Source organism: Rhinoderma darwinii, chromosome 3, assembly GCF_050947455.1.
Source record: "Rhinoderma darwinii isolate aRhiDar2 chromosome 3, aRhiDar2.hap1, whole genome shotgun sequence".
In the NCBI taxonomy this organism is placed as follows: Eukaryota; Metazoa; Chordata; class Amphibia; order Anura; family Rhinodermatidae; genus Rhinoderma; species Rhinoderma darwinii.
The window spans coordinates 392,995,929-393,015,480 of NC_134689.1; the positions used below are offsets into that span (position 1 = coordinate 392,995,929).

Genomic DNA, 19,552 nt, shown 5'->3' on the forward strand with positions numbered 1-19,552 from the left:
TAAATAATGTATTGTACCATGTGATTTAACATGAAAATAAATGTTTTTGTGTTAGTGCTAACCGACAACTAATTTGTGCCTTTTACAGCTCATCGCAATATCCCCGTATAAACCATCCCCAACCCATTGTCGACCACATACCACCACGTCAGAACAAAAAATGAGTTCCTATATCAGTTCCATCCTCTGATCCTTTCTCATTCTTAGGGTATGTTCACACGGCCAAATTTCAGACGTATACGAGGCGTATTATGCCTCGTTTTACGTCTGAAAATATGGCTCCAATACGTCGGCAAACATCTGCCTATTCATTTGAATGGGTTTGCCGACGTACTGTGCAGACGACCTGTTATTTACGCGTCGTCGTTTGACAGCTGTCAAACGACGACGCGTAAAAATACAGCCTCGTCAAAAGAAGTGCAGGACACTTCTTTGGACGTTTTTGGAGCTGTTTTCTCATAGACTCCAATGAAAACAGCTCCAAAAACGGACGTAAAAAACGCAGCGAAAACGGCGCGAAAAACGCTGCGAAAAATGCGAGTTGGTAAAAAAACGTCTGAAAAGCAGGGTCTGTTTTCCCTTGAAAACAGCTCTGGATTTTCAGACGTTTTTGTTGACTACGTGTGAACATACCCTTATCTCTCAGTGGTTGACGTTCCAACACGGCAGGAACAAGACCTCCTTGCTTTCATAGCCAATGGAAACGGAGCACACGCATTCATCTAACGAAATTCCAATCCTTTTTATTAAGCGTTATCAACAGTCAACACCCTGTAACGTAAATCCACCCGGACCGTATAGGGTTAATTCAATAGTTTTGGAGTAGATTTTGTAGCGTAAAGATGAAGTCTGTGTCACGGACCCCGTGAAACTGCTTAACTTTACAAGGAGGATGCGGACCGGAAACCTCCTAGGAGATGTTTGTCGACCTGCAATATTGACCACAGACCACCAACTAAATTTACTAGTAAAACAGAAATAACTTGAAAAAAATCTGTAGCACGCAACTTATGGGTTTCAATTCACTAATGACAACATCTGTATCAAGTTTGTGAACTTTTTAACAGCATTTAGGCTTCTTCCCATGTTCTGAAATAATGTTTATTGGTTTTCTATGAAGTTGGTCCTAGTACACTCTAAGGGTATGTGCACACGATAACGGCATTTACGTCTGAAATTACGGAGCTGTTTTCAGGAGAAAACAGCTCCGTAATTTCAGACGTAATTGCATGTACTCGCGTTTTGCGAGGCGTCAATTACGGCCGTAATTTGGAGCTGTTCTTCATTGGAATCAATGAAAAACGGCTCAAATTACGTCTCAAGAAGTGTCCTGCACTTCTTTTGACGAGCCGTCTTTTTTACGCGTCATCGTTTGACAGCGACGCGTAAATGACAGGTCGTCGGCACAGTACATCGGCAAACCCATTGAAATGAATGGGCAGATGTTTGCCGACGTATTGGAGCCGTATTTTCAGACGTAAATCGAGGCGTAAAACGGCTCGTTTACGTCTGAAAATAGGTCGTGTGAACCCAGCCTTAGGGTATGTTCACATGTTGGTGGAATTGCCACGGATTTGCGGTGCAGATTCCACACTGCAAATCTGCAGCAATTTACAGTACAATGCATGTGGAATATGCTTTTAAAACCCCGTACGCATAGCGGAAAAATGCAGCGCAGAAATTTCAGCACGCTGCAGACATTCAATCCGTTTTCAATGCATAGGGTAAAATCCGCTTCAAATCCATAGCACAATCCGCACCAACATCCCCATGTAAGGCGGAAAACCTCTGCCACATCTCAACATACCTTTAAAGGGAAATTAGAACGTAAGCCCCAATGGGCAATGAATTATGACTACATTTTTTCTTAAAGGGGTTGTCCACTTCGGACAATACCTTTTTGTTAAAAGGGTCCTCTGATAATTAGATGATCATAAGATCTCCTGCTGTTGGGTTCCCAATGATTAGCTGTAACCTGTCGGGAAAAGTGACCGCAAGTGATCATTTTCCCTGCAGCGCACCCACAGGGGAAATTAAACATTACACTATTTCCATTGAAATCAATTAGCTGTTTATATAATGCACAGATCTGCCAGGTCCTCCGAGAGAGACGATCATTGTAGGCACAATCGTCTCTGGATAAAAGTTGAATGTCTTTAATAGGAACTGCTAATATGATATTTATAAATGGGTTTTCTAAAGCAGACAACCCCACAACATTTCTAACTTGAGTTGAGTTATAACACATCCGAGAAACACTGGTTGTTTGGGTCATAGATGTTAGAATGAGTATCCATAATAACCAGAATCTCAGGTAGTTTGCTCAAAGATCAATTATCACTGTGCTCCCCACCTCATCCAGTGTTATTAATCAGATTTTTATTTTTTTTTAAATACGTTTAGGTGGAGAACCTCTTTAGGTTGGAAAGTCTCTTCTATGTAGAAAGAGCAACTTATTATGTCATACCTTAAATGACGTATTGTTCTGTACATTATTGATGCATTCATTTTGCGTTTCAATTGTACTCCGTCCTATCTCAGACTTCTCTGTCTCCAATCTAAATCTTCTGCTCTTACAAATGATCCATGCAATACTGAAACAAAAACAGGTAAGCTAGCCGAGCTGCATTCTCGTAACTATCACTCTGCCGCACCTCTCCACAATCCATGCATTTCATAAAACTAAATCTAAAGCAGTCATTGGGTATTGGAGAATGTCACATGAAAGTTGTTAGTAATGCAATCAGTGGTAGCATAAAGAAAATCTGTATATAGGGAGTATCATATTACCTGTCTCTATATCTCTGTAACAAATTCTTCTATAATTACTATAACACCCTATATCTCCCTCTATTACTCCACATAACCTCCTCCTATATCCCCCCCTAATATTCCATATAACCTCTCCCTATATCTCCTCCTATTTACATAACCTCCTATATTCCTCTATTACTCCATATAACCTCTCCCTATATCTCCTCCTATTACTCCATATAACCTCTCCCTATATCTCCTCCTATTACTCCATATAACTCCTACTAACCTATATATCCTCCTATTACTCATATATCTCTCCCTATATCTCCTCCTATTACAACATATAACACTCCTATATCTCCTCCTATTACTCCATATAACCTCTCCCTATATCCCCTAATATCATTACCTCCCATTACTACATATAACATCTCCCTATATCTCCCCCTAATATTCCATATAACCTCTCCAATATATCCTCCTATTACTCATATAACCTCTCCTATATCTCCTCCTATACTCTATATAACATCTCCCTATATCTCCTCCTATTACTCCATATAACTTCTCCCTATATTCTCCTCTATTATTCCATATAACATCTCCTAGATTCCTCCTATTACTCCAGATACCCCTCCTATATCTCCTCCTATTACTCTATATAACATCTCCTAATCTCCTCCTATTACTCCATATAACTCTCCTAAGATTTCTCCTATTACTACATATAGACATCTCCCTATATCTCCTCCTATTACTCCATATAACATCTCCCTATATCTCCTCCATTACTCTTCCATATAACCTCTCCCTATATCTCCTCCTATACTACATATAACTCTCCTATAACTCCTCATTACTCATAAACCTTTATTCCATATATCTCCCCTATCCCTCTACTCCACATAACATCTCCTATATCTCTTACCTACATAAACCTCTCCCTCTTCTCCTATTACTACATATAACATCTCCCTATATCTCCCCCTAATATTCCATATAACCTCTCCATATATCTCCTCCTATTACTCCATATAACCTCTCCTATATCTCCTCCTATTACTCTATATACATCTCCTATATCTCCTCCTATACTCCATATATCCTCTACCTATATCTCCTATCTATTCTCCATATATCCTCTCCCTTTACAACTCTATATCTCCTCCTATTACTCCATATAACCTCTCCTATATCTCCTCCTATTACTCCATATAACCTCTCCTATATCTCCTCCTTACTCCATATTCTTCTCCTCTATTACTACATATAACCTCTCCTTATATCTCCTCCTATTACTCCATATAACCTCTCCTATATCTCCTCCTATTACCCTATCCTCTCCACTATATCTCCTCCTATTACTCCATATAACCTCTCCCTATATCTCCTCCTATTACTCAATATAACATCTCCCTATATCTCCTCCTATTACTCCATATAACACTCCCTATATCTCCTCCTATTACACATATACATCTCCCTATATCTCCTCCTATTACTACATATAACCTCCCTATATCTCCTCCAATACTCCATATAACCTCTCCCTATATCTCCTCCTATTACTCCATATACATCTCCTATATCTCCTCCTATTACTCCATATAACATCTCCCTATATCTTCTCCTATTACTACATATAACATCTCCCTATATCTCCTCCTATTACTACATATATCCTCTCCCTATATCTCCTCCTATTACTCCATATACCTCTCCTATCTCCTCCTATTATTCCATATAACATCTCCCTATATCTCCTCCTATTACCTACATATAACCTCTCCCTATATCTCCTCCTATACTCCATATATCCTCTCCTTATATCTCCTCCTATTACTCCATATAACCTCTTCCTATATCCCCTCTATTACTACATATAACCTCTCCCTATATCTCCTCCTATTACTACATATAACCTCTTCCTATATCTCCTCCTATTACTCCATATAACATCTCCCTATATCTCCTCCCATTACTACATATAACCTCTCCTATATCTCCTCCTATACTCCATATATCCTCTCCTTATATCTCCTCCTATTACTCCATATAACCTCTTCCTATATCTCCTCCTATTACTACATATAACCTCTTCCTATATCTCCTCCTATTACTACATATATCCTCTTCCTATATCTCCTCCTATTACTACATATAACCTCTCCCTATATCTCCTCCTATACTCCATATAACCTCTCCTATATCTCCTCCTATTACTCCATATATCCTCTCCTTATATCTCCTCCTATTACTCCATATAACCTCTTCCTATATCTCCTCCTATTACTCCATATATCCTCTCCTTATATCTCCTCCTATTACTCCATATAACCTCTCCTATATCTCCTCCTATTACTCCATATATCCTCTCCCTATATCTCCTCCTATTACTCCATATAACATCTCCCTATATCTCCTCCTATTACTCCATATAACATCTCCCTATATCTCCTCCTATTACTCCATATATCCTCTCCCTATATCTCCTCCTATTACTCCATATAACATCTCCCTATATCTCCTCCTATTACTCCATATAACCTCTCCCTATATCTCCTCCTATTACTACATATATATTCTCCCTATATCTCCTCCTATTACTCCATATAACCTCTCCCTATATCTCCTCCTATTACTACATATAACCTCTCCCTATATCTTCTCCTATTACTCCATATAACATCTCCCTATATCTCCTCCTATTACTCCATATAACATCTCCCTATATCTCCTCCTATTACTCCATATAACCTCTCCCTATATCTACTCCTATTACTCCATATAACATCTCCCTATATCTCCTCCTATTACTACATATAACCTCTCCCTATATCTCCTCCTATTACTACATATAACCTCTCCCTATATCTCCTCCTATTACTCCATATAACATCTCCCTATATCTCCTCCTATTACTCCATATAACATCTCCCTATATCTCCTATTACTACATATATCCTCTCCCTATATCTCCTCCTATTACTACATATAACATCTCCCTATATCTCCTCCTATTACTCCATATAACCTCTCCCTATATCTCCTCCTATTACTCCATATAACATCTCCCTATATCTCCTCCTATTACTACATATAACCTCTCCTATATCTCCTCCTATTACTCCATATAACCTCTCCTATATCTCCTCCTATTACTCCATATAACCTCTCCTATATCTCCTCCTATTACTCCATATATCCCCTTCCTATATCTCCTCCTATTTCTCGATATTACTCCTTTTATACAATTTATCTAACTCTATGCCATTATTTATATAACTTCACATTACTCCATACATCTTTGGAGAAGTCCTTATATTTTTGCCTCCACTCTATAGAGTTCTGTAACTTTGTCTTCAGACAGCAGCCTCACACACAAGTCCATTGTTTTTGCCTCTACAATTGTTCTTGTTTGAACCTACAATTACAGTCTGGTATAAATCATGGATACCTATTAGTTATAAGCATTAGATGTGGCACTTACTTGAGAGTCCTCACTGCATTTCTCTGTCTTCTCCTTGTTTTTCTTGCGTAGTATATATATATAACCATGTTTCGTCTTTCATGTGCTTACACTTCATCTCTGTTCTTTGTTACTTCCCTTTGATCTTTTTCCCCCATATTTCTTAGCAAACGTGAAATCCTCTCATTCATCCCTGAATTTCTGTGTCTTATATTCCGATGCATAACATCCAGAATATAAAATCTGGTCTCATGGCACTTTGTTGGGCAAGTACTCTGTTGGCCAGGTAGCACGAGAGTCAGGTCTATGTCTGTCTTCCAAATTCAGTAGATTTGTCTCCACCTCTCACCTAGTGTGCAAACACACCTAAATGGCTGGCGTGCACGGTTACACTACCTCGCTCAGTCTGCACATGAGAGAAGTTTAACCCCAGGAGCTACGTTCCTGTCATTTGAAGTGTCCTGTTCCCACTTTTCAAGAGTCCTGAATTATAAACCTTCCTCTCTTAAACTTGAAAGGGATGACTGTAGACACTCGAATTTGAGAGCTTTCTGTGCACTAACATTCATTCTTAAAGGGGTTTTCCAGTTTGAACAACCCCTTTACAAGTAAGTGGTGCCTTGAGGCGATCACGGGAGGTCCTAATAAAATATTATTTGGCACCCACCAAAATCAATGGGTCAGCTGTGTAATACATGGATGAGTCGGTCAACAAGAGTGAAAGCCTCTCCTTTTCCAGAATGAACAAGTATGTGGTACTCCAATGATAGGTCGATCATGGGAGGTCCTAAATAATAATTGGCCTAACAGAAATGGAAATATTATATAGCACACACCGAAATAAAAAAAACGGCTATGTAATACATGGATGAGTCGGTCCACCGGAATGAAAGCCCCTTTATGTCTCGAATGGACAAGTAAGGGGTCCTCCAATCATCAACGAAGGTCCAAAATAATAATTTCCCTAGCAGAAAATGAATTATTACATGGCACCTATCAAAATCTATAGGTCGTCTGTGTAATACAGGGATGTGCCATTTCACCAAGAGTGAAAACCTATCTTTATCCCGAATGGACAAGTAATGGGTCTTCCAATGATGAGGTGATCACAGGAGATCCTAAGTAATAAATTCCCCAGAAGAAAATGAATTATTACATGGCTCCCATCAAAATCAATGAGCCGGCTGTGTAATACATGGTCTACCAAAGCTGAAGCCCCTCTATGTCCCGAATTGAAAACCCCCTTTTAATAGTAAGCATGAAATGATATGACACAGGAATTCATCACTCGTATATTAATGCCATTACATTACCAATTTGTCATGATCATATCCACCGCACTTATTTTTCATTATTGATATCCCTCCATAGTATATCGTATCTGATGAACTTCTGATCATCCTACCAACAAACTTATTGGGGCAATTTTTAAGTTCTGTTAACCGAATTCTCTGGTCGTCCTAGCATATCTTGACTCTGCAGTAACTAGATCTGTTCATGCAGCAGTAATACAGTGTTGTAGGAATAGTATAGTTTACACCTGCTTTAGCTCCCTCATAGACTCCTTACCTTTCTTAAGTTTTCTTCCTTGGTTTACATTCAGTTGATGAGTTTACGATGTGCAAAACCACGAGCCAAAACTTCAGAACTTGTTAAATCCACAGAAAAAAAAGTGCATCCAAAGAAGGGATCTCAGCTCGAGCTCATGATCCAAAAGAGACCCGTATCTGCTCTGACTTTGGACAGGTCTACTGATCTCCTGGGCTGTATAATGTATCCTTGTCTGCTCCAAGCCAGCATCTTAGAAACTTGTCAACCTTCCCTCTCCCACTTACAACTCGCCAAAGTGGGGGTTTTTTGGGGTGTGCTCACTTCACCCATGATTCTGTCCTGTACTCTCTCGCTTTCTCACTCCTTCCCCCTCTTCTCCTTGAAAAACAAAATCCAGATGTTTTCTTCTGCTTTGGCTTTGGGACTTTCTGAGAACAAGAAGGGAGGGGTTAACCAATGGGGGGGGGGGGGGGCAGAGATTAATAAAGGAGGGAGTGGGGAAAGGAAAGAAAAAAACTAGCAATGGCATAGAGAAAAAAGTGTCTTTTTTGGTCAGCAGCCTGAAGATAGAAGAGGACAGAGTGAATTGAGTTCTACAACTCCCCCTGTGTGTCTCCACCCTCGCTCTCACAGTCCTTGCCCCCCCCCCCACTCTTTGTAGGCACACAGTGACTATTCTTTACTATCTAACTAATTATGGAAACTGCAATTCCAACAAGGCAGCTGCTATATGGGGGGAGGGTCCAACTCTGGGGTCTGTTCGAAGCAAATTTTATTTTTTTCATTTTGAGGAAGGAAAATTTGGAGCTGAATGAAATCATGTAAGCGCAAGGTTAAACTCAACCACAAAGTAACCTGCTGACATTGACTAGATTAAGAGGTAAAGGGTCAGTCCTGTGTATCAGCCACATCTTAGGGTATGTTCACACGGCGGGGGTCCGTAACGGCTGAAATTACGGGGATGTTTCAGCCTGAAAACATCCCCGTAATTTCAGCCGTAACGGCATGTGCAGGCGCTTGAACGCCGCGTCAATTACGGCCGTAATTAGCGCTGCTATTCATTGGAGTCAATGAATAACGGCTCTAATTACGGCCAAAGAAGTGACAGGTCACTTCTTCTACGCGGGCGTCTATGTACGCGCCGTCATTTGACAGCGGCGCGTAAATATACGCCTCGTGTGAACAGACAAACGTCTGCCCATTGCTTTCAATGGGCAGATGTTTGTCAGCGCTATTGAGGCGCTATTTTCGGGCGTAATTCGGGGCAAAAACGCCCGATTTACGTCCGTAAATAGGCCGTGTGAACATACCCTAAGGGTATGTGCACACGTAGTGACCAAAAACGTCTTAAAATACTGAGCTGTTTTCAAGGGAAAACAGCCCCTGATTTTCAGACGTTTTTTGAGCAACTCGCGTTTTTCGCGGCGTTTTTTACGTCCGTTTTTGGAGCTGTTTTCATTCGAGTCTATGAGAAAACGGCTCCAAAAACTTCCAAAGAAGTGTCCTGCATATAATGTATATAAGTGTCCTGCATATAATGTATATAAGTGTCCTGCACTTCTTTGACGAGGCAGTCATTTTACGCGTCGTCGTTTGACAGCTGTCAAACGACGACGCGTAAATTACAAGTCGTCTGCACAGTACGTCGGCAAACCCATTCAAATGAATGGGCAGATGTTTGCCGACGTATTGGAGCCGTATTTTCAGGCATAAATCGAGGCATAATACGCCTCGTTTACGTCTGAAAATAGGTCGTGTGAACCCAGCCTAACTGTGACGTATTCTCTGCAACTCCCGGGCCCCCATGCAAAGTCTGTTTTAGGGCCCCTCGACCATCACGCATCATTTATAATCCTGCTATATTATTACGTGACGGTACTATTTGAGTCCTCTCAAGCTATGGTACACGGGTGCCACTATACCATGAAGTACATGGCATACACCAAACTTTGACAGTTTTGAAAAATGGCTAGAAAAGGGGGCATGGCTAAGATTTGTCAATTGCGAGAGATTTTATTAAAGACCTGGGACATTTTTTGGGCAAAATATTGGCGTATATGTACAACAGCCATGAGGTGGCGTAAGGAAGAGTGTGAGTATAGTATGCCACTTGCACTAATTCGATATATCTGGCACCATGGCCCACACGTATCTATTTTAGTGTATTATAGGTTTATGTTTTTTTTCTTCACTGTACTTTTTTTTTTTTTAAGTTTATATTTGCGTCAGATATATTTAACGTCGCAGATTATTTGTAAGATTTGTTGCATTTGGAGAAGGAATAGTGCATTTTGTTTTTCGTTTTTTTTTTTTTACATTTTTTATTTTGGTGACTTTTTAGAATGTAGCATTTCATCAATATGATTTTTAAAAATGAACTCCGCCCATAACCACTCCCACATAACTAACATAAATCACAAAATGGTGCACACGGTGCAAAGTGCACTTCTATTTGGTACAAATAGATAAAAATATGTGCAGTTATTTCCACCGAAAATTTAACACTGTGTGGGATGGGGGGGAAAGCAAAGAAAAAATTTAGTAGTTTCCCGTATCATCCAATCGGCATCTGTCTCTTTTTTTATAGTTATAAAGCGTTTCTCTTCTTTGGAGGTACACAACATTTTATATTATTATAATTTTTTGACTAGAGCAGACACTATTATACTTACCAACATTTCCCTAACATGCCCTCTGCATTATAAGGGTATGTTCACACGCTAAACAAAAAAACGGCTGTAAAATACGGAGCTGTTTTCAAGAACAGCCTCTGATTTACAGCCGTTTTTTATGCATCAGGCGTTTTTTGATGCGTTTGTTATGGCCATTTTTGGAGCTGTTTTTCTACTGAGACAAAGGAAAACGGCTCCAAAAACGGCTCAAGAAGTGACATGCAATTCTTTCTTACGGGGCTTTTTTTTTAAGCACCGCTTTTATAAACGGCGTGTAAAAAACCGCCCGTGGATACGAAACGCAGTTTTTCCCATTGAATCCAATGGGCACATGTTTGGACGCGTTCAGCACCCGTATTTTCAGCCGTTTTTCGGGGTGTTTACTGCTCGAAAAACATCTGAAAATAGGCCGTGTGAACATACCCTCAGAGCTCAACTAAGCTATTAGGTGTCTGACAACATGTTTGCTGACTGTTTCCAATGGCAACCACATGAATTGTGAATACAGTGCTGGAGTATATTACAGGCTGTAACTCAGGATTAGTGCAAGATTTGTACAAAATTATTTACATTTTTAATATATACGTTTTTACAAAATTATTCAAATATATACATATATATATATACATATATATATATATAAATATATATATATATATATATATATATACACACACACACATATATATGAAAATGAAATAGAAGATAGCTAGACAGACAGATAGAATATTTCCTGTAAATTCTGCAGATGGTGACGTGTTATTTGTCCTTTTACCACTTGATTTCGGAGTGTGCTGAGATGACAGAGGACACGTCTCAGGAAGTCCTAGTGACATGTAAGGCGCCTGCTGTGGAGATTGGTCATCACATGCTTAGATGTAGTGTAGTATTCAGTGTACACTCAGGCGCAGAGCACTCTCATGTGGTTGTTTGTGCTTTGTTATTTCTTTTCTAGTTACTTAGTCAATTAGGAGAAAAAGACAAATGTTTATGAAGGTAATCCTCTACCAGATATTACTATATGGTCTAGAGCAGCGGCCTCCAACCTTTTTTGCACCAAGGACCAGTTTGATGCAAGAAAATTTTTCCGTGGACGTTGCGGTTTTTTAGGGTCAGTTCACACGTTGCATAAATACCGCAGATTTTCCACAGCAGAATTAGTTGTGGAAAATCTGTAGCATAATACAGTAGCAGCAAAGTGGATGAGATAGTACAGGCCGGACCCGGCTGAAAGCCATAGGGGTAGGCCACCATGAACAGGGATGTAGGTGGGGAAAGGGTTAAGGGAGTTAGGTGGGGGTGGCCTGGAGTTAGTGGGGGGTGGATGTTAATGGGGCGAGGCTAGGGGTACATATATGTAAGTTAGTGGAGGGGCGCCATTACGGGAGCAGACAGCATAACAGTGTCAGTGTCCTGCTGTCTGCTGTGGAAATAATGGAGGCCCTACTTACTCAGCTCCGGGCTGCTGTGGCAGAGCGGGGGATGGCGTGGCTTGCGGAGGGGCTGGGGCTTTCTGGCCCCATGTCGTCGGCTCTGGCGGAAGGAGCGAGTGGTGTGTCGGCGGTTGGAGCTCGGGCTCAGGCGGTGACGTCATCTCCTCCTCGGCGGCGGTCCCGTCGCACGAGGCCTCCAGAGTGCCTGAGCCCTGAAGTGTTGCCGCGAGCCAGGCACAGGGTAAGGAGCCCCTCAAGGGAACCTCCAGGCTGGGCTCCCCGCTCTACTGCTGGGAGCCGGACGGCCCGCTCTGTGAGGAATCCTGCTACCCAGCCTGGCTCAGCGGAGGTGGGGGGCAGGCTCCCTTGCATCTGGGACCGCCTTCTGCCTCCAGTCGTGGGGATCATGGAGCTACAGCGGGCAATGCTGGCGATGATCCAGTCGGGCAGCCCGCTTGTCAACTTGATGAAGTGCCGGGTTCCAGATGTGTGCCACAGTCGGTGATGACACGGCATGCAGGTGGGCGGCTACCTGCCAACCATCGGGCGGAGAGGCCCGGGTCGTGTGCGCTGGTCCAGAGCGCTTCCGGTGAGAGTCGTGGCTGTCGTTCCTGTGACGCTTGTCCGGGTGTGGTTGGTCCGGGTAAAGCTGACGACTGGGTGATCGGTGGTGAGGATGGTCGTCTGGAGGAATCTTTTGCCCTGGCTGGTGGGGACACAGCACCTACGCAGCCCGGTCAGTTGATCTCCCCTATGTTTTCTATACCTGCTGTATTTCGGTCCCCGGGGGGCAGGGGGTGGGTTCCCATTGGGGTCAACAGGGTTTTGGGGTGTAGCCTGGTTGGGTCCGGTTGTTGGGTGGGTGAAGGGGCGGAGCTTCGGTATTTGTTGGGTTGTGTACGGGAGCTGTTAGCGCGATGAGAGGGGGGGGCATTGGGGTCCCCTTCTCCTGTTCCGGTGTGGGTTCTGTCGGTGGTTGGGCCGGTAATGGTAGATAGTCAGCCGGTTGGGGATGGGGGCGTGGCCAGGGACGGGGGAGTGGCGGTGCAGACGGAGAAGGATAAAGAGGTGGCTGAAGTGCGGTTAGATGATAAGGCAAAAGGGGAGGTGTACGTCTGCTTTGAGGGCCCATTAGGCGCGCATCTGAAGTCGGAGGTGAGGGACAAAATATGGAAGGATGAATACGTTGAGATATTTTCATTGTTGCCATTGGAGAAGATCAACTTAGACAAGGGCAAGTGGTTAGAAAGTAAGAAGGAGAAAGAAGAGAAGCGGCGTTATCGTTTGCTCCCCCAAACTTTTGTCAATTGGCTGCAGGCGTTTGCAATTTTGGCGAGCGTGATAGGACAGAGGGCGCCGGAGCATTGTTCCGCGCTCTTCTGTCATATGGATTCTATCGGGAAGGCACATCGGGTTTGCGGCAGGCAGTCGGGGCTACGCTACGATGAGCAGTTTCGGCAGCGGGAAGCGGTGCAGTCAGACATTAGGTCGGATAATAAGGACATAGGGTTGTGGTTGCGGGTAATGGCTCCAGTGCGTTATGGACAGTCCTTTCCAGTGGGAGGGGCCGGTTCGGCTGGCCACGCAGCATCCTCTAGTACAGGGACAGGAGGGGCAGGGGGTAAATCCGGGTTCTGCTGGCAGTTTAATGAGGACCAGTGTTGTAACTAAGTTCGGACCGGGTTGTAAATTCAAACATAGTTGTTCCTCATGCGGCGGGACTTCTCACGGGTCTGCCAAATGTTTCAGAAAAAGTAACGGCCAGGTGGCAGGGGGCGCTAGCCAAGGACCTGACTACGGTGAAGTGGGAAGAAATGGAGCCCTTCTTAAATAGATTCCCCGATAGATCACGGGCTGTTTTGTTGTTGAATGGTTTTTGGTTTGGTTTTCATATCCCCCCCACGAGGTTCCGTTTTCCTTGCGTAATTTGCATTCAGCTTTGCAGTACGAAGTGGTGGTTAGTGAGAAATTACGGAAAGAGGTGGAGTTGGGGCGTATGGTGGGTCCGTTTATTGATAGCCCTTTACCTGATTTAGTGGTATCCCTGCTTGGGGTGGTGCCTAAGAAGGAGCCGAATAAATTTTGGCTCATACATCACTTGTCTCACCCGCGAGGGCAGTCGGTGAATGATGGGATTTCTCTGGAACTTTGCTCCGTGGTTTATACCTCGTTTGATATGGCGGTCGATTGGGTGCGTCGTTATGGGGTGGGGGCTTTGATGGCGAAAACAGACATTAAGTCAGCCTTTCGGCTCCTCCCAGTGTACCCGGATAGCATAAGGCGGTTAGGGTGTTACTGGGACGGGGCTTATTTTGTGGATCGTTGCCTCACGATGGGTTTTTCAATTTCCTGTGCCTATTTTGAGGCTTTTAGTTAATTCCTGGAGTGGGTGGTTTGTGATGTGTCGGGTGTTTCGTCAGTGATACACTACTTAGATGATTTCGTGTGTTGGTCCAGCGGGCTCCCTGGTTTGTTCTAGTTTACTGCGCATGGTGGAGTGGGTGGCAGGTAAGTTCGGTGTCCCTTTGGCCCTTGATAAAATAGAGGGGCCCAGCGCCTGTCTGGTCTTCCTGGGAATCACGATTGATTCTGTGCGGATGGAGTGTCGTCTTCCTGGGGATAAACTTGAGGCGTTGAAGGCGGAGGTGGAGCGGGCCAGGCATTTGCGGAAGATTTCATTGCAGGAGTTGCAGTCCTCAGGCATACTCAATTTTGCATGTAGAATTAAGCCCATGGGACGGATCTTTAGTAGGGGGCTGTCGGGCGCGACGGCCGGTGTGAAGGCCCCACATCATTTTATTCGGCTGAATAAAGAACACAGGGCAGATTTGGCAGTTTGGTTTGAGTTTTTGCACATGTACAATGGTAAGTCCGTCATTATGTCCCCGGTGGTAGACAGTGTGGATTCGGAGCTATTTACAGACGCGGCAGGTGGCGTGGGCTTCGGTGCTTATTGCAAGGGGCAATAGTGTGCGTCTTGTTGGCCGCAGGAGTGGGTTGACCTGGGATTGGTGAAGAACCTTGCTTTCCTGGAATTTTTTTCGATTCTGGTTGCGGTGGAGATTTGGAGCGATAGGTTTCGGGACAGCAAGGTTCGTTTTCATTGTGACAATTTGGGGGTGGTGGTGGCCATTAAAAACGTGTCGGCCTCTTCCCCTCCGGTTGTCCGGCTGTTAAGACATTTGGTGTTGCGATGCTTGTCCTTTAACGCGTGGATAGTTGCAGTTCATGTGCCTGGGGTTCAGAATGACATTGCGGATTCTCTTTCTCGATTGCAGTGGGATCGTTTTTGCTTGCTGGCTCCCGACGCGGGCTTGGAAGGGGTCTGGCTTACGAGCCGCGGGGGGTTTGATTCGATCTTCCCTGGTGCCTGGGACGTGGTCGGCGTATGATTCTGCGTGGAGGGATTGGGAAGTTTGGCTGTCAGCTCCGGAAGGGGTAAGGTCAGACTATGATCAGGTGGTGGCGTCGCTGGTTTTTCTGGGCCAGGTTTCTGTCGTGGGCTGGTCGGTATCCAGGGTTAGTCGTTTTGTGGTAGCCCTAGCCTTTGGTTTTAAGCTCCGGGGTTGCAAGGATATTACAAAGCATTTTTTGGTCGACCAGGCCCTGAGGGGTTATAGAAAGGGGAGGGTGTTGCCTGATCGTCACTGCCCGGTGTCTTTTGTGTTGTTGGAACAGTTGTGGGAGGCATTGGTGAGGGTTTGTGTTTTGGACTTTGAGATGGCCTTCTTTCGTTTCGCATTCTTGTGGGCGTTTTTTAGGGCCATGCGGGTAGGTGAGCTGGTGGCGCCTAGCACCAGGAGGGCTGGGGGGCTGCAAAGGGAGGATATGTTGCTGTCAGACGGGTGTGTGGAGTTCTGGATCCGGCGGTCTAAGACGGACCAGGGTGGGCGTGGTAACTGGGTCGTGTTGGGGGCAGCAGCGGGGGCTAGGATGTGCCCGGTCATATGCTTTGCGGGCTAAAGTGACATTCGGCGGGTGGAAAGTGGGCAGCTGTTGTGCCATGAGGATGGGTCCTTTTTGTCTTGCTACTAGTTTACATGGGCTTTCCGTCAGTGTCTTGGGCATTTGGGGTTGGATCGGTCTTTATTTGCCCCCCATTCCTTTCGTATTGGGGTGGCAACGGAGGCAGCATCCTGGGGGTTGGGGTCGGAAGTGGTGAAACGGATCGACCGGTGGGACTCACGCCGGTTCCAGTTGTATGTGCACCCGCAATTTTTATAAGAATTATGTGCTTGTTGGCGTCCCCGCCTCCCCCACTTCCCATTCCCCTTCCTTCCCATCCTAGTGTTGGTTATTACATCTTTCTTTTATAATTTTAGGTCCCTCGTACCACTTGGTGTGGATTCTCGGGCATTCTTATGTGCATTGGGGGGCGGAGAGGGCCGATATTCGTCCGGAGGGACGACAGTTGGATTTCCGGCGGGAGGAAGTGTTGGTTCGGTGGCTGGGCAGGAGAGGTATGGTGTGGAGCAGGGTGTTGCACGATGTCCATAGGTTTGCTCAGTTGGATAGGGCCCCAGATATGCTGGTGTTGCACGTGGGGCGTAATGATTTGGGTCTTCGCCCCATTAGGAAATTGATCAGGGATATTAATTACGATCTACTTAGGTTATGGTCCAGTTTCCCAGGGGTTACGGTGGTGTGGTCCGAAATTGTCCTGCGTAAGTACTGGAGGCATGCTCGGTCGGTGGAACGCTTGAACAAGGCCCGGGTGAAGGTCAATAGGGCGGTTCCGGGGTTCGTGGTAAGGAAAGGGGGCATCTTCGTGCGTCATTATGACTTTGAGGATGGCCAAGGAAATTTCTGGTTAGGTGATGGTGTTCACCTGACGGCTGTGGGGATTGATCTGTGGACTTGCAGGAGGGGATTGAGCGGGCTCTCTTGCTTTTGTTCGTGTGGCGGATTGGGGGTCCTTGGAGGTGGTGGTAAATTGGTGTGGTGGGATTCATCGGGGGTATGATCCCTCCCTAATTCATTATGGTTCGGTGGTCTGGTCAATTTGGGCTCCTGCTGGGCGGTGTCCTGGGGAGTGGTTTGCAATCTAGGTCAGCAAACTGCAGGTATAACTGTGCCTGTAGGGTAACGGCTGGGAGTAAAATACGATGCAGGTGGGCTGTTTATGTTGACAGACTTTTGTAGCTCCAAGGACTCCCCTTCCATTGTTATTATTATTATATGTAAATTGTTGTTCCTTTGTTTGTAAATAAAATGGCTGCTGTGCCCAAATTTATCCAAACCAGGTGTCCGTGTTTTCTTAGAGGGGACATGTTGGGTAGGTTGTATGGCCATAGGAGGTGGAGGGGATAGGATTCATAATAACAGTACCCTTAGGAGAATAAACGTACTCTACAGTCCCCTGGTCAAGAACAAATCTCATCCACACGCTGCTTAAATAGTGAGAAGAACCGCTCAGAAATTGACATGCGGTGCAGAGTTTGATTTCGCAGCGAGTCAATTGTATTTGTGTAAATGCTGCTTATTTGTTGTGGGTTTCCTCCATTGTATTCAATGGGGAGATGAAACCACAACAAATAACAGTTGTCGCGTTTAATGCGGAAGAATCGCAGCGATTCCACTGCAAAAACGCAACTCAGAAAAATACAAAACAAAAACCAACTTATACTTACCCAGAAGTCTGTGTTCTTCCTTCAGGCCGGCCTTCTGGGATGACGTTTCATCCTATGTGACTGCTGCTGCAGCCAATCACAGGCTGCTGCGGTCTCCTGGAGGCTGGCCTGCTAGCAGGTCGGTTAAATGCTCAGCAGTTTTCCGCAGCGCACATTCCGGGCGAAAAACTGCACCACAGTTTGGTGCAGTTTTTCGCCTGAAATTCCCTGCGGCCACCGGGGTGTATAACAGATACCGCACCCGGTACCAAATGATCTGCGGTCCGGTATTGGTCCGCGGCCCAGTGATTGGGGATCACTGGCTTAGAGCAAAGGTCCCTAACCAGCGACTTTCCACATTACAACTCCCAGCAGTGGCTATGAGGGCTTGCTGGGAGTTGTAGTTTTTCCATGGCTAGAGAGCCACGTTTGAGACAATTTATTTAGACTAGAGGAGGGCAAATGACCACAACTGTGTTGGGCAATTGTGACCTGGTTTATAATAACTTTTGTTAATGTTCAGAGTTGTAGTTTTGCCCACTGGTGTAGCTGAGAGGGGGCTTATGGCGTATCTGTGACAGAGGGGGCACCAACAAGCCTATCTGCCTTAGCCAGGGTATTTACTGCAAACTGAATATTTTCCCGGGTGAAGGAAAGCTTTGCCATGCTACTTGTTTCTACACAGTTAGAAAGCCACAAGTTGGAGAACATGTTAGGAGTTGTAGTTTTGAGTTAGCTAGAAAGCCACAGGTTGGAATCCATTGGTCTAGAGCAGGGGTGGGGACCCTTTTTTCTGCCAAGGGCCATTTGGATATTTATAACATCATTCGTGGGCCATACAAAATTATCAACTTAAAAATGAGCCTGCTATATTTGGTGAAACATTGAATTAACTCCCCCCTAATGTGATGGCTGGAGCTGCGTCTCTTTGGTGGGGCGTGTGATGTTCGCCGGTATTGATGATGATGTGTCGGTCAGTCTGGAGCGCAGTCGGTAAGTTTTAAAAGAACTCGCAGCAGTAAATTATTCCGACTTACTTAAAGGGGGTTTCCCATTAGGGACATTTATGATATATCCACAGGATATGTCATAAATGTCAGATAGATGCGGGTGCCACCTCTGGGTCCCAGATCTATCTCTAGAACGCGTCCCCTAAACCCCGTTCCACCTCTCTGTGTTCTGGCTGATTTCCGATCATGAAAAAGAAAACAGCGTAGCTCGCTGAGCTACGCAGTTTCCGTAACTCCCATAGTAGTGAATGCCAGTTACAGAAGCAGCGTGGCATGCGAGTTACGCTGTAGAACAGAGAAGCACAGAGAGGTAGAATGGAGTTATGGGGCCCCGTTCTAGAGATAGGTGTGGGTCCCAGACAGTGGCGGATTAAGTGTACCATGGGCCCTGGGCTGTTGACATAACTTGGGCCCCCTTCTTCCCCCTCACATGCAATTCAACCCCCCCAACCCGCTAACACTGTACCCGTCAGTGAAACTGACCTGACATTTACAGGTTTTAGCACTAGATACAGCTGCTCTGTATTCAGGCTATAAAGCAGCTGTATCTCAAAAAGTAAAAATTTTTTTTAATAAGTATTTAGAAAGGTTGCACCAAACACCATACACTATTTTATTTAAAAAAAAACTTTTTTAAAGGTTTACTTAGCCTTTAACACATCAAATAAAAACAAATTATAACACCTCTTTTTAAAGTGTAAGTAAATGTTCAACAAACTTCTGACATGTCATAGTGACATGTCAGAACTTTTGATGGGTGGGGTCCGAGCACTGAGACCCCCACCGATCGCTAAAACTAAGAGGCAGAAGCGCTCATGCGAGAGATGAGCCACTTTGTTTCTATACGGCTTTTTCCGGAAAGCCAAAGTAGCGGTGTAGGGCCTCATTGACTTTCTACGAGCCCGTACACAAAATGCTCGGCTTTCCGGAAACATAAAGTGTTTTTGCCGCTTAGTTTTAGTGATCGGTGGGAGTCTGCGATTGATTCAGTTTTATGGGACTTACAGAAACAGCGTAGCGCAGCAAGCTGCGCTGTTTTCGTAACTTCTGA

At 44.6% G+C, this 19,552-nt stretch overlaps 1 protein-coding gene and 1 long non-coding RNA gene across 4 annotated transcripts in view; one reads left to right on the plus strand and one right to left on the minus strand.

The window, feature by feature from the left end:
- S1PR2 (sphingosine-1-phosphate receptor 2) overlaps positions 1 to 8,321 on the minus strand; it is a 58,919-nt gene extending 50,598 nt beyond the window's left edge. For 2 of the 3 annotated variants that reach the window (XM_075858962.1, XM_075858960.1), the window contains exons 1-2: positions 6,248 to 6,498; positions 2,468 to 2,594 (exon numbers count right to left, since the gene is read on the minus strand). The gene's annotated coding sequence lies outside the window, so the exon portion shown is untranslated. Of the gene's footprint in view, positions 1 to 2,467; positions 2,595 to 6,247; positions 6,499 to 7,795 lie in introns of those variants that run through there. The other variant, XM_075858961.1, reaches the window with a different exon arrangement.
- Positions 1 to 19,552, plus strand: part of LOC142750135 (uncharacterized) — a 127,173-nt gene that overhangs the window by 44,946 nt on the left and 62,675 nt on the right. The gene's annotated exons all lie outside the window — the stretch shown is intronic.